The sequence below is a fragment of the Typopeltis vanoorti genome, chromosome 16 (genome assembly GCF_054136105.1).
Source record: "Typopeltis vanoorti isolate ZY-2024b chromosome 16, IOZ_Tvanoo_1.0, whole genome shotgun sequence".
Lineage (NCBI taxonomy): Eukaryota > Metazoa > Arthropoda > Arachnida > Uropygi > Thelyphonidae > Typopeltis > Typopeltis vanoorti.
In genome coordinates, this window is record NC_143564.1 from 2,048,900 (window position 1) to 2,065,000 (window position 16,101).

Genomic DNA, 16,101 nt, shown 5'->3' on the forward strand with positions numbered 1-16,101 from the left:
AAAGATTAATATCATGGCCATAATAAAACTGGGAACTTATATATATAAAGTACAACTTTCTGATGACATCAAATTGCTGTTATCAGTGAAATGGGACTTCGATCTTTGAACTGAAACTCACAGTTGCCTTTTTACGGTTTATACGCAAACAACATAGCAGTGAAACAGCATAGAAGGCTGCTTTTATTTATTATTATTTATTTTATTATGTGGCTCTCGTCCACGAAAGGTTTTTGTTAACCACTGGTACAGTCGTACGGTGGATTGGCTAAATTTCTTTCTCTAATTTCCAATATACCACTCAGCCAACCAGGCTGACAAACTATGCGAACTGAATTGTTTTAAATGAATGAGAATGAAAATTATTTACTTAAAATAAAAGGATAATAATAACATATACCCAATGCTGCAGTAATTTACATGATCTTAAATGTATAAATCCGTTTTTTTTTCATTAAAGTTAATTAAATTCCAGTTATCAGAGGAGTTTGCTTTTAGTGCACCTCTCGAGAGGTACGCAAAAATGTTTAGGCGAAACTTTTAATATTTCCGTAAACATTAAGCAGTTATTTTATACTTAAGAAAATTATTCAGTGTTACTCAGTTATTATTTATTTATGTAATTAACATATTTCCGACGGTATTGAATTATTATTATTACTTCTCATATTTTAAAACTTGGATTCTAAATGCCGTTTGCTAACGAAACAAAATTTTCGTCTATTATTTAAAAAAAAAAAATTAATATCCGTATCCAATACAATAAACAGCCTTTTTTTTTTTTTTTTTCCATGTCGATCTAGTGTTCTTGATGATTTCAGAATAGCTGTAAAAATCTCCGAACTGATTGATTTACTTTTCGTTTCCTTTTAATTAAGACTCCAACTTGTCACAACAAGTGATATAGCCATTTACATAGTCAGTTGAATCTGCATAACTTGGCAACTTAGCAGAGATCTCTTTTGTGTAAAAAAAAATCTTCAGTGAACATGGATTTGATCACGGAGTTGAAATAAATATCCAAAGAACGAATCCATTTTGATAATTAGACTATGATTATGAGGTGGAATGATTTTTTTTTTTTTTTTTTTTTGGTAATTACATATCTATCCTACTGTTACAATTGGTGTTTAGGTTCTATAATATCTTTGAGGATTTCATCCAGAGAATGATTTTTTTTCTTTCTCGCCCTGGTAAATCATTCCAGTTTGGAGCAAAAATTTTCACTCTCAGAAAAAAAAAGAAAGAAAACAATATATATATATATATATTACAAAAATCCATGACCACACACACACACACACACACCGTGCGTATATCTTCTCCATAAATAAAACTTTTATTTCCTTTTTTTGTATTTCAATAAATTTAAATTATCAGTATTATTTTTCCTTGTTAATATGTTTTCTTTAATGCACTGGCTGAATGGGCAAATGATTGGCTTTTCAGTTCAATGTTGCGAAGTTAAGGTTTTGAAATTGGGAAGCAGAGATGGAATGTAGAGTACACAGTCGGTGGAATATCTTGGAGGAGGTAGAGGAGATGAGAGATCTTGGAGTGATTGTGGACCAAAGAACTAAGTTCTTTGTTTTGAACTAAGTTTGTGGACTAAAGGAACTAAAATTTCGTGGACATATTGTTAAAATGGTGAGGATAGCGCCGTGGATAATGGAAATGATGCGGAGGGCACTAACTTGTAGAGGTAGGGATATTATGATTCCATTATATAAGGCTTTGATCAGACTCCATATGGATTATTGTGTACAGATGAATATGTATTGGAAAGGGTCCAGAGACAATTGATTATGACTATAAAGTGGTTTGTCTGTCGAATATTGAGTATGAAGACAGATTGAGAAAATGCAGTTTGCAGAAACTGGTGAATAAGAGGAGGAAGAATATGATTGAGACATAAGTTATTAAGGGATTATTGTAATTAATGTGGAAGAGGTTTTGCACAGGATGGGTGAAGACGGAGAAAACGAGGTCATCCCTTATATATATATATATATATATATATATATATAAGGTCCTGTGTAGCACTGAGCTACACCGGATATGGCATTTGCATACCACGGCGCTTGACCGCACGAAGTAAGACTTGCTTCCCGAGCTAGTCGATCTCTGGCACGGGCAAGCCGTTTTTTTATCCCAGAAACTCAAGATAATCGACTGTCGAACCCACACTATTTCAGACATTAAAAATATTGTGTTAGGTTACCTAAGACAATATTTTTAACGGACCACGAGATGGCGGCACTTGTTGAGCCGCCCCTTCACTACGTGCCGCTTAATTAGTGATAGCCTTCGGCCAGCTATATCTGATTGGCTATCTTTGGAAACTGAACTGCCCCCTCAGTCTCCAGAAAGTTAGATAGGACTAAAACGGCCTCGCCTATTCGCTAAACGGGAACAATGATAACATACATGTGCACACACTGTTTTGAAAGAAGTCAACAGACATCACAGTGTGAAGAACAAACAGCCATGGTGCACACCTTCATAAGATATAGGACTACCTTTTGTTCTGATGACTGCAGCAATCCTATGGGGCATACTTTCCACAAGCGTATGATAGCGATCAATGAGAATTTTGGACCATTCTTCCAGTAGGCTTGTAATCAGGTCCTGAACTCTTGTGGATGTCCAGGACGTCTGTTGACCTCACCTGACACTCCAGTTCATTCCACAGATGTTCAGTAGGGTTGAGATCAGTACTCTACTCAGGCCAATTAAGAGTGGTGACGTTCATGTTCACAAACCATGTAGTTACAGCAGCAGCCTTATCACAGTGCATCTTGCTGAAAGAGACTGGTCAGTTCCATAGAAACACCACAAAGTTGGAAGCATTGCATTGTCCAGAATGTTCATACTTCTCAGAGTTCAATGTTTGTGGAAACACAAACAAAGGTCTGAGACCAAATCAGGACCATACCATCACACCCCCACATCTAAATTTCATAGTTAGGGTTACGTGCTCTGGTACCAGACGTCACCAGGCATCTGCCACACCCACAACCTTCCATCTGCTCGGCAGACGGTATAGAGTGATTCGTTGCTCCCTAACAGTTTTCCACATTCCACTGTACATGCTCTTTTCGCCACTGAAGACTTTTCATGTTGGTGCGGGTAATATGGGACTTGTATATTGTGGTCTACCATTGAAACCCATGTGAGTTCCGGTTCTGAATCTCTTTGTGCAGATTCGTGTTTCAGTCGATGCCCAGAACTCAGCATTCAATGACGAATGGCGGTGTTTCATATTATCTGTCGCACTGTATGGTCACGTTCAGTGAATGTGGTAGGTCGATCACTGCGGTATCTCAGTATGGTATCACTGTTGATCCGGGGTGACCCAGTTTGTCAGCAGTTTGCCGAACAAATAGGCCTGCAACATGGCATTCTATCACAACGCCTCTTTTAAACTCTGTCTGTTTCCTTCTCGCACTCATTTCACCTGTATACAGTTGCACTGACTTGGAAGCATCATTTCCCTCCAATTTGCGCTGGGTAAAAACACGTGACCCGTTACATGACACAATGCACCTTACCCGTGGGGGTGTCTCTTGACTTTTTTCAAACAATGCATACCGCATATATTGCAGATAATGTGGTGATTTGGGTACATTCAGAAGTCGAGCTAAGGAAGAATCTAGACAAATGGAACAGTGGGACAGAACTGTAGGTCACATATTAATAGAAGAGTGAATAAATATGTGAGGCTTTTAGCTATTTTGAAGACTGGTGTGCAGGTAGTTTCCAATATTATCCTACCACAGACCAGCTGGCTCAACATCATTAGTGATCTTAATTGACACAAGAAAGTATGGCGACAAATATCTACTTTGGGACACCGTGGTCCCACTGAAGTGTGAGCTTTTGATTAACAGAAGTTACTTTTTACTCATTTTGTCTTATGCAGCAGGGATATAGTCTAACAAATACAGATATACAGGTATACAAATACAGTGAAAATGCAAGTTTTGATAATGCTGGCAAAAAGAAGAAATAAAACATAAATGTGGACATCAGAAACGTATTTGGGGACTAAAAGTATTGATGAAATGCTTGTGAATGATTGCCTTAATTGGTTTGGATATATAATGAAACTGAATTTAGAAGAATGTTTGAAATGAAAATTAAAGGGGGGAAAGACCAAGAGGAAGACTATGAAAAACCCGGTGAGACCACTTAAGATTTAGAAACAAAGGAGCTGGAACAGTGTTCATGAAGAACGAATTTTGTTGTGTAGAAAGAAATGGATAGGTTTGATATGCCTGAATTGACAGTTTCTGTTCTAACTGTTGTTGATAAACGTGAAGAAGAGATAATTAGTTCATTGAAATTGGAGAATTGGGTGTATAATTAACAAAACGTTATGTGTATAGGATGGTTCAAAATTCCACGTACAAACTTTGAGGGGAGGTTGAGAACAACGAAATCAACCGTATTCACATAGGAAAGCATGACAGGAACCGCCAGCGGAAGGTACTAACATGAACACAAAGATACAGAAATAACACAAGGCAGTAAGTAGTGTAAAAAACTATTAAGCGTAACTGAACAGTTCAATAGTAGTTGGATACATAATATGGTTTCACATCAGGTGCTGAAAGTTACGATTAGCAGTGATCCATGTCTGACACCGACGGCGCATTGATTGCCGTACATTTTCGAAAATACCTGCTCACCTGGAGCGCTGGCGAACAGCGCCACCTATCACTTTCGGGTGGCGTTTCCGGTCATGCTTTCCTATATGAATATAGTTGATTTGATGTTCTGTACCTCCCCTCGATTAGATAAGGGTTGGCTTTTGGATTTTGATGTGAACGGACGTATTATTTTAGACTGAGCCTGATTAGTTTGTTTACAAGGTTTTTCAAGAAACGCACATTGCACTGGTGCAGACACAGTTTGTTTCCTACTGTCTCCCCCTCTGCATGAAACATGCAAAAGGTCTAATGGCCGGCAGGTCCCACCCGCAATGAGGACCAGTGGTGGATTTATGGTTTTATTTAGGGAATTAGGATTTCAATCTGTGGCCAAGTGATTTCGTGACACTCCTTTTCCATACTGTAGGATAGCTAGTTGTATTTTATTGCTGGTAGACACCTGAGAGTGTCTACGGGATTTGCTAGTGGACCCTCAAATGTTCACAGGATTATCTGTAACCTGCTCGGGACACCTGAGCAATCTCTACTCTTTCTCCATCTGTGTCTTTACACATTTCAAAATTATTGTCATGGCAAAACTTCTGAATGAGGCCAAATTCGAGGAAGTATACAAGGATTTCCTCAGACTAGGAAAGCTGCTGAGTGATAATTGGCTGGGAAAAGTCAAGATCTTTGACAAATCCCTCCCCACAGCAGTCACAGAGGACAATATGGATGACACAAGTGAAGATCCCATAACTCTGATGCAATCAGATTTTGCAAACTCCCCAAGTATGTGGAAGATGCTACATCCCAAGACAGCAGTTATCAGACCTTGGAAACAGATACAGAATTCCAAATGGTCAAAAAGAAGAGGAAAATCTCCACCAATGTTGAAGAACCCAAAACAACATGGATAGAAGCACTCAATGGTCCTAAAGAAAAGATACCACCAGTCATCTTAAGGGATAAGGTAAAATGGATCCCTGTCTCGTCAGCCCTCAGAGAAAAAAACATCTCATTCTCATGAGCCAAAAACTCAGGTGAGGGAGTTAAAATACAACCCACTACTGACCTTGGAAACAGATACAGAATTCCAAATGGTCAAAAAGAAGAGGAAAATCTCCACCAATGTTGAAGAACCCAAAACAACAGGGATAGAAGCACTCAATGGTCCTAAAGAAAAGCTACCACCAGTCACTTTAAGGGATAAGAAAAAATGGATCCCTGTCTCGTCAGCCCTCAGAGAACAAAACGTCTCATTCTCATGTTATGGACAATGCTAATGTCCCATACCACACCTTCACTTTACCCACCAAAAAGAACCTGAAGGTAGTTCTATGTGGGATAGCTGAAGGTATCACTTATGATGTGAGCACTGATCTCTCCAGACAAGGCCTGTCCCCAGTACAAGTGAGCAGGATGCTCGGATCAGATAAAAGACCAATGCCTTTGGTGCTGGTGGAAATAAGCAACACAAAAGCAGATATATGAACTGACAGTAGTATGCAGACTCAAGATTACAACTGAGCCTCTAAGGAAAAGAGCATCTGTAGGACAGTGTCATAAATGCCAAAGGTTTGGGCATGCCCAAAAATTATGTAAGGCAGTCTTCAGATGCTTGAAGTGTGGCGAGGGACACCAGACCATCACATGCACAACACCAGCCTGCTGTGCAAACTGCAGAGGACCTCACCCCGCCTACTACAAGGGATGCCTATCCAATCCAAAAAATCGATGATCAACAAGTCAATCTTGCTTCTCCATGTAACAACGTTTTAAGCAACCAAGCAGATCGTCCCCCAGTCTGAAACAACTCTCCTTCAACCTCACAGGAAGGAACAACCATGACCAAAACACATGCTGAGGCTGCAAGAACTAAGCTTCCTACATCTCTCGAGCTAGAAAGCTCCAACATAACAGCAGTTTTAAAAGCCTCACTTGCCACCATGCTGCAGGAATTCAGCAAGACATGCCCCTCACCATCTTCCAGAAAGATTCCTGCAAGGCACTCAAACCATTATAACAGCCATCTGTCATGAATAAAAAATTCAAACCAAAAGCTCTTAAGATAATGGCATGGAATGCAAATGGATTGATGAACAGGGTCTTGGAACTTTAAGAATTTGTGACTCGTCTTAGTGCTGATATCATCTTGATTGGTGAAACACACCTAAGACCAGCTAATAACCCAAAAATCCGTGGACACTCTACAGAAACAACAGAATTGGTACAAGAGGTGGAGACACAGCCATATATCTTAGGAGTTATTTGAATCATAATACAATAGACAAGCCCCAAACAGTAAACCTGGAGGCGACCGGTGTGGCGGTACATACCTGCAATGCTGGGAGTCTCAAGATCTATGCTGCTTATAATCCTCCGAGCATTCCTCTGCTGACAAACAGATCTGGACTCCATACTTGGTCCAAATGACTCCATAATAATAGCAGGAGACCTCAACTCAAAACACAGCTTGGTACAGCTCTTCAACTAACACCAAAGGCTACACACTATTCAACTTTGCAATGCTCGACTCTGTTGTTGTGGAGCTAATCAGAGCAAAAAATAGAGCCAGAAAGAGAGACCACAATACCAGAGCCTCACAAGACACAATCTAAACAGGCAGGTCTGGAAAGCTCTTCAAAAACACAGAAACCATCAATGGGAAACCAAATTGGCTAACATCAATACTGAAGATCATTCTGTATGGAAATTTTGAAGAGCAATCTGCACCAAAAAGCAACTCGTACCCCTATATAAACCAAGAAAGGGACAGTTCACAAAGATGAAGAGAAAGCTGAAGCACTAGTAGGTAACCTTGAATCTTAGTGCAATCCATCTTATACAAATCTAAATATCAACCTTATGTACAAGATTCATCGTCCTCTTAGGACAACCTTAAGACAGAACACTGTTAACTCCAAACATATCACTCATACAAATCCAGCAGAAATGATAAATATCTCCTATCTAAAGAGTAAAAAAGCACCAGGACCAGATGGCATAACTAACAGAATAGTAAAACTATTCCCAAGAAAGGCCATAGTCCATCTCGTCAACATTACAAATGCCATCTTTAGATTCCAGCATTTCCCTGCTACATGGAAAACAGCCACCATCATGCCTTTGAAGAAGCCAGGAAAAAATCACCTTCCTGAAAGCTACAGACCCATAAGCCTGTTGTCCAGCCTCGGGAAGGTGACAGAGAAAGTGATCTTCTCAAGATTCCAAGCAGAAACAGATAAGTTAGGAATTTTGCCTAATGAACAGTTCGGCTTCCGTAAGGCCCTTAGTACAGCTCAACAAGTGCAACGGTTGGTAGAAATCATTACTAAAGGTTATAACTGGAAACTCAATACAGCTGCCATCTTCATCGACGCAGAGAAGGTGTTTGACAAAGTATGGCATCAAGGCCTTCTCTAGAAACTGATAAAATTTAACTTGCCAATCAAGTTAATAAAATTAATACCTGAAAGGGAGATATACGCAGGTCAGGGTCGGCGAAGCAGTTTCGACCAGACGCAGGATCTCGGCAGGCGTGCCTCAGGGATCTCTTCTGGCCACTCTCCTGTTCTCAATCTACATAGCGGACATCCCTCTGAACCCAAGAACAACATTCACTGCATTATATGCAGATGATACTGCACCGATGGCAAGATCTATGAGCCCAAAACTGGCAACTTGAAGACTTCAAACCAGCATACACATTTTAGAAAAGTGGATGGCAGACGGGAGGATCCAAGTTAACCTGCAGAAAACCTCAGCCATACTGTTTACTGGAAGGAGGATCCATACCATGGAGGACATTTATTTATTGGGAGTAAAGTTTCCATGGCACTGAAGTTAAATATCTTGGAGTGATTCTTGATTGTAAACTCCTATTCAGCAAACATATTGTTATTATTATTTGACACCTCCAGGGAGTCCAAAGACTCATCGAGGGAGAGTGTGCCAACAGCATCGAACGATTGGTCGTCTTCCCTACTAACCGCGCTCAAACTTACTTAACTGAGCCATTAGTAGCAGAAGCTCTACGAATCGACCAACCTTTGCCAGCAGGTAATATAAGTTACATTACCTCGAAGACGTCCAAAGTCTTAGCACGGCTCTACCCTATGATCAACAGACAAAGTAAACTGGACATGCAAACAAAATTAACAATTTACAAGATGGTAATTCGATCGGTCATCATTTACGCATCCCTCCCGCATGGAGCCACACCGCGAATACACACATTTTGAAACTTCAGAGATTACAGAATAAGTGCCGGAGGATGATTCTGGATGCCTCTTGGTTTATAAGAAACACCCAGATCCATAGAGAAGTTAATATCCCTTATATCTCTTCCCTTCTCCTAAATCTAGCTGATAAGTTCTTTACCAAGACAAGCATTCATCCTAACCCGTTAATCAAGGAAGCCTCGGATAATGGAGCGGAAAGTTACAAATATAAAAGACCAAAGTCTATCTTAAGTTCAGCTGAACACAGCTAATTTCCTGCCCTTAATGGACGAGCATATTGCTCACAAACACTCCAAAATTCTTTCATACAGACAAAGGGGAATATGAAAAGCAATTTTGCTTCACCCATCTAGCCAGAAATGTTATTCGTTATTCGTGTAACTCCCCTCAAAGTTTGTACATGGAATTTTGAACCACCCTGTATATATGACCTAAATGAATTTGTTCATGTACTCAAAATATCATGGCGTCTCTTCCTTACGTATGCTTATTAACTTCCTAACCATCAATTTTTGTGTACTGTGGCTTGCATTTACCAAGGGACATACGTGAAGAAATTATTTTATTTATTTATTTTTAATATATGGTGAGTTAGTTGGTCTCATACAAACTTGGAAGCGTTTCCCCTCCCAGAAAAGTATGACTTGATCAGGCAAGATAGGCAAACTAGCCAGAAGAGAACATGCCAATCTGTTTCCATCCATCCAAAGATGGATTGAGTCTGCTAGTTAGAAATTTTAAGATATTTAATGCAGCCTGCTTGCCATTCCTCTGTTGCATTCATCTATGAGTAAGTATTTACGGGATGAAAAATCCGAGTTTCCAGGAGGAAGAACGCTACCACTGCCGTATTAGATCCGGATAACACCTTTTGATGAAAAGCCATGATAAAGTTTGTGTTGTAGACGGGATTCTAACCCAGCTCTTTGCAACCAAAGGGCTTCGTCTATACCCACATAGAGTGTAGTTTTATCAGCCTGAGATTCTGAGATCAGTGCATTTATTATATAAATACGCTGCCCTCATAGCCTTAGTTGCATCGGTTGATTATAAAATAACAATAAAAAATAATAAAACCTGCGAATGCCTTTTATATCCCAAAGCTGGTAGGCGAGGTCAGTTAGTTCTAACTTTTGAAGACAAGTGGCAGCTAGCCAATCACAATAGGTGATCCAGGACTACCAATGATTTTAATTGGCAAGCCTGGAGGAGAGTATGAAAAAAAAAAGATATACGGAGGTTCCTAAGACTATATGTTATCTGGAATAGAGTGTTCTAGTCGATTTTCTTGAGGATGAAAAACCGAGTTTTTTTTCGAGAGGCAAGCTCCACTTGCCATGTAGAGATCGACTAACTCAGGAACCATTGAAGAAAGGTGTTGCAACAGTTCTTCTTTGCCACCAGATTCGAACTTAAGGCGGTTTTTCTTCAGGTGGCCTACTGCTATGGATGCAAACGTCAATTCCACACGCTGCAAAGAGCCTCCAAACCAAATTATATATATATATATATATATATATATATATATATATATATATATATATATATATATATATATATATATATATATCAGTCCTTAAAAGCGATTAATTCGTGGTAGCATTACTTAAGATTGAAAGAAAGCAAAAGACAACAAAAAGCGTTCTGCATTGAATACAAAGGTCTGAAATATTGCCAGTAATGTGTAGTTTTTGGTTTTGCTGATTATGAATTCCTTTATTGTTCATGAAAATAAATAAATCTAACTCCTTTTATACTCCAAAGAAAGTTAATGGAACTCATTAGCTCGAATAAATTTTTGGAAATCGTTAGGCAGCATGTTTCCACTCTTTGTAGTCACCAGTACTTGATGTCTATTGATGCTTTTAAGACTTTGGGTCGAGTATAGTGGATAACTGCAGCCATTGTTGTTCATATGCCCTAACTGGTATTATTTTCTAAAATAGTGTTAGTTGTGTGGGTTTCTTCCGAATTACAGGGTTAAATACCATGTTTTCGAGAGAGAAAAAATCCTACATGCCTTCGCCAAAGATCGAATAAATATCCATAGAAAAACGAATATCTAACTTTCTTTTTTCTGGCAGTCTGCCTTTGTGGACTTTAAATGATTTACCATACCGTAAATCATTTAAAAATTTATATGCAATTTGGTTAAAAAGTTTAAATGTAACTTCACTTCTCGCTCCTTGAGTGTGGCTGTACATCAACCATATCAGCTGTCATACTTTCTCTTAAAGTCATTCATATTAGATGCATTCAGAACTTCAACAGGCAAACTGTTCCACTCACTCGGTACCCCGAACGAGTAAAATCTAGGACTAAACGTTTCTTAACCACGAACAAACTGGACTTCCATGAACGTCCTCATATCCTGTTCTCATCTTTCATATAACAAAAAATTTCATTAGAAGACATCCCATAAAACCTATTCAGTAGTTTATTAACCTAAATTATATCATCCCTCGTTTTCCTGTTAACCAGTCTTCAGTTCACACACTCATTCTTTTCTCATAATCTACATTTTTATAATCCTGATATAATCTTTGTCCACAGCTTTTCCCCTTGGAACCTGGGAGACCAAATCTGCACACAATAATCCAGGTGAGTTGTTATCAAGGCCTTGCAAAGAGGCAAAATGACTTCCTTACTCTTACGTGTCAAGGTTCGTTTCAACATCGCAATTATCCTCTGAGTTATATTTGCAATTTTTTTGCTATGTGCCCTTTGAACTTCTTCCCCCATAATGCCAAGATCCCCAGCCACATTAGTTTCTTTTACCATAACTCCACTAATATATAATATGCCTTTGGAAATCTGATCATACCAGAGTGCATAATATAATATGCACTTTGGTTTGATTATATATTATGCACTAAATGCATATTGCGAAGGATCTGACTTCCATCAGTTCCTTCCCAATATTCTTAATACATAGAATGAACACCAGTGGTTCATGGACTGATCCCTTGGTTACACCAGTGGTCACCTTAAATCCAACATTCACACTTTCTACATACCACTTTTGAATACATGACAACCTTTCATTTATCTAAGTCAACGGTTTATATTCCAATCTCACATTCTCCAATTTATGCAAATCCTTTCATATTGTATCTTATTGACTGCCTTTACAGTATCATAGTGTATCCATTCCCTTTATCCAGCTCAGCTGTAACTTTGTAACATTGTCATACAAATTGCATGACATCCGTTTTAGTAAAGCCATGTTGTTACTTGCAGAGTATAGTTTTTCTGTCATTCCATTACTGTATGCGAATTCTTACCAATTTTTCAAACCCGTTCACCACCACTACCACTCCAGAGATACCGATAGGTCGGCAATTAGATACATCAGTTTTTACACCACCATTCCACAACGAAACTATCATACATTCTTTTCAAAGCTGAGACTCAAGTTATACAAATATGCCAAAGGCAATTTGGCTCGACATTCTTTTAGCATACATGCTGATATTCCATCTGTACTTGTTTTACCCGAATCCTTATTCCGATTATGCAACAGGTCTTAAACCTCATTCTCATACATCTCTATCTCTTCATCCAATGTAACAGTAGCATTTTGTGATATATTACGAACACCTGGTTCATATGTCTTATTAACATCAGCAATCATTAATTGAATAATCTCATCAGATTCTAATACAAGGGTATTATCACTATAATCTTCCAATTCATTCTTTCTTTTACTTGCTGCATAACGATAGAATTCTTCTGGATTGCCTTTAATCTCAACAGTCCATTTATTTTCATTCTCCTATTTAGCTTTCCACACAATATTTGTAACTATTTTGACCTCTGCTTTATACATTTAATAACTGCTCTCACTCTTGTTCTCACCATATTCCTTCCACACGATCTTTTATGGATCTCTTGCTTAATAAAGTTATACCCATTTCACTCCCACGCTGTTTTTCTTCGAAATCTCGGGATACATCTAAATACTGCCTCATTTAAGCACTTTTTCCAAGATTCATGCATTGCCATTATCTTTCCCATTAAGTAACGGATATCACAAGATGAAATTGTTCTAAGTTCGTCAAAAATTCTAGCTTTGTAGTTCAGCATGCCACCTATCCTAATTGGAACATCTTCACATATCGTTCACTGAATTGGAAACTTTGATTTAGTAGCGTGTTGGATCTCCTTTTAGCGACTGCCAATACTGATCCTCTTCAATTCCCTGCGCATAGTTCGGTGAGGTATGTCAACAGCTTTCATTAAATGCTTCGTCATTTGCTGCACACTGGAAGTTCTGTTTGTCTGTACAAGCCTTCTTGGACGACGGCGATCTCGTCCTGACAGACTATCTTAGGACCACAGTTATGCCTCTTAGATAAGCAATATAGGTTATCTTTCCATGGTTTAAACTCCCAGGATATCTCATCTTTTTGAGAAAACGTCAGTTCCGCTGGTTTCAAAAAGGTGGCTGCAGCCAGATGAGCACCCACAAATAAGTTTTTCCTATTGTGATGTTTTTCATTGGCGATTTTCGGTCAGCAGTATTCTTAAATATTTGCCTAGACACAGGTGACCACGTATTTTGTATATAGTGTGTTCAAGTGACGTTTACATATATTTGCATAAAAGTTTCAATTCAGTGGCCAGTATGTGTATATAATTATTTTCTTCCCAGGAAAGGATAGCATGATCACTGTCACCAATTGGTAGTAAAATAGTCATACTTTTAACTGAGATCCCTTCTGACGCTTTGGTCAAAATTTACACTCCTTGACTTCGAATTCCATTTTTCACGTGTTGCCTGAGAAAGTTGTCTCACACCAACCCAATAAATTCTCCCTTATTATTATCATGAGATTTCTCTTTTACCCAATCAATGTTTGTATAATTAAAAGGACAAATTGCCAATGCATTTCGTCGTTCCCTGAAACTGAAACTCCAGGTTTGTAGCAACACTCTACTATATTTTCATCCTGTAATCCTCCACTTCATACCAGATAGCTTCAGACTCACTGCTACACGTAACATTATTACCTTTGTTGCTGTCATGCTATCCTAACTAGCTCTTCTCCCCCTCTCCTATATCTTTCACCATTCCAAAAAATTCGATACACTTGACACTCGATTCTATTTACATCTGACTGTAATAGCCAGGTTTCACTATCTTATCAATCTTAATCCAGAACGTATACAATAAAGCAACGAACTCAACCCCTTGTTCCTAATGTTCCTGGCGTTTGTATAATAGATAGAAGAAATCACCATCTGGCTTTTTCTTATGTTTCCATAAGATGGTAAAAGAAAATATTTCTGTTTGGTCCTATTAGATAACTCTCTTTTCCTTCCCCATATATGCTCAAAAGGTCCAAACCCAGAATGTACATTTCCCTCCCTTCTACAGATACATAACGATGCTAAATGATATTCATATCATTATCGCATTTGCATACCATTTCTAAACTTACATACATTCTCTCTCTCTGTCTCTGTTCCTCCTATGATTACCTAGTTTCTCTGCCTGCCTGCATTATGTCTCACCATGATAAATATTTTTTTCTAGGCTCTGCAGGCCGTCTCTCATATAAGTCTGCCATCAGACTCACTCCACACATCCAAAAACTGATACCTGTTTCTTCCACACCGCATGTGCATTGAATCCTTACCATTGAATCATTGAAACCTTAATAATAACCTTCCTTCTTAACTTGGTACTACTATCATATCTCTCATAATATATTTGTCATTGCTTAAATCCTTGTTTTTAACAAGAGCTGCCATCTCTTTTCTTTTCTGTTACATTTGTCTTCTTTAATTTTCGTTCCCAAAAATTAAATATAGACGAACAATCAATACTAGAGTTATGTCTTTGCTTTGTATAGCAAAGGAGGCCATGTATAAAGATAAGAACATTCAATCTGCTTCGTCATTTCGCATGGAAATGACATTTAGGGAGGCTCTCAGGATCCGACTTGGTATCCATTCTGTTTGTGATTTTACAGGTATCTTTCTGTTGAAAAATTAAATGCGGCATGTAGCTAGGTGAGCTCTTCTTGGCATAGTGGAGTTGATTTGCATCTGTGTACGAATTGTAGTAAATGTATAATGACAGTCAGCTTTTTCTTTGGTGATCTTACAATGGTCCTGCTACATGTGGGTGGTGGAGGAGCAGAGGGACATCCAGTGTCTTTAGCAAAAGATGAGAAGGTGTCACTCTTATTGTAGCTGTTCCTTCCCTATGGTACCTGAGTTTTTTTTTCACTGTAGTCTGAATATGAGGAGATTGAGATTTTGCTTAAGCTCTTCTAGGTATATTGAATTTATTTGCTTATTCCAAGATGGCATAAGCAAATAAATTCTGAAACAAGGATTTGGACAGGGGTGGTGATGTTGCATGGATTAGGCATGCAACATCACCACCCCTGTCCAAATATGAATTACTCCCAAAAATCCTGTTATTTGATTGCTCAAGAAATTTGATTCAGAGAGTAGAAATAAGATTTAGATCACAGTAAGAAAGAGTAGAAGTTATTGAGGTCAACTCTTTCTTATTTATCCCCATGAGCAGTGCCAAAAACACGACTAATTGGAAGGAGCAGACCGAGCAAGAATTTTGAGTGAATGTGCATGTTATGTGCCTCTAGCGCAGTTGGTGTCAATGATGGACTTCGATAGTAAAGACAGGGTTCGAATCCCATCTAGGAGTAAATAACATTGTTTTTCATCTGAAGGTGAGTTAGTTGGCTTTATATGAAGGTAGCACGTTTCCCCCCTCTTGGAAACTCTGGGTTTCATCCTGCAAAACAAGCAAACTAGCCAGAAGAACACACTCATTGTATACACATAATCCACTCTCCTCATAGCCTTAGCTACTCTGGATGTAATTCCAAATAATCAAACTACTGAGTGAATCATGAGGATTTTTTTTTCCTCCCGTTATTTGATGAGAGGATGGATCGTGTACATTAACTCATTGGGAATAGCAATATCTCCGCGTTTTTTCCCCCATCGTGATCCAATATTAGGAAATTGAAGCCATCAGTTATTGATATTGAAGTTTCAAAGGAAGACGACTCCTGAGTTTGTTTAGTTATTTCGAGTGCAGAACTGAATCTTTGGAGATAAATATTGAAAGAAGTTGGATTGATTTTCAGAATTTGGAGAGCATTAGGGACATCAGCAAACGAATTTAACAAAATCAAGCAAAATTTAGTAATAGAAGATCAAAA

At 38.5% G+C, this 16,101-nt stretch overlaps 1 protein-coding gene across 6 annotated transcripts in view; it reads left to right on the forward strand.

Annotated features, from left to right (window-relative positions):
- LOC150097830 (CUGBP Elav-like family member 1-A) overlaps nt 1-16,101 on the forward strand; it is an 816,588-nt gene that overhangs the window by 94,735 nt on the left and 705,752 nt on the right. The gene's annotated exons all lie outside the window — the stretch shown is intronic.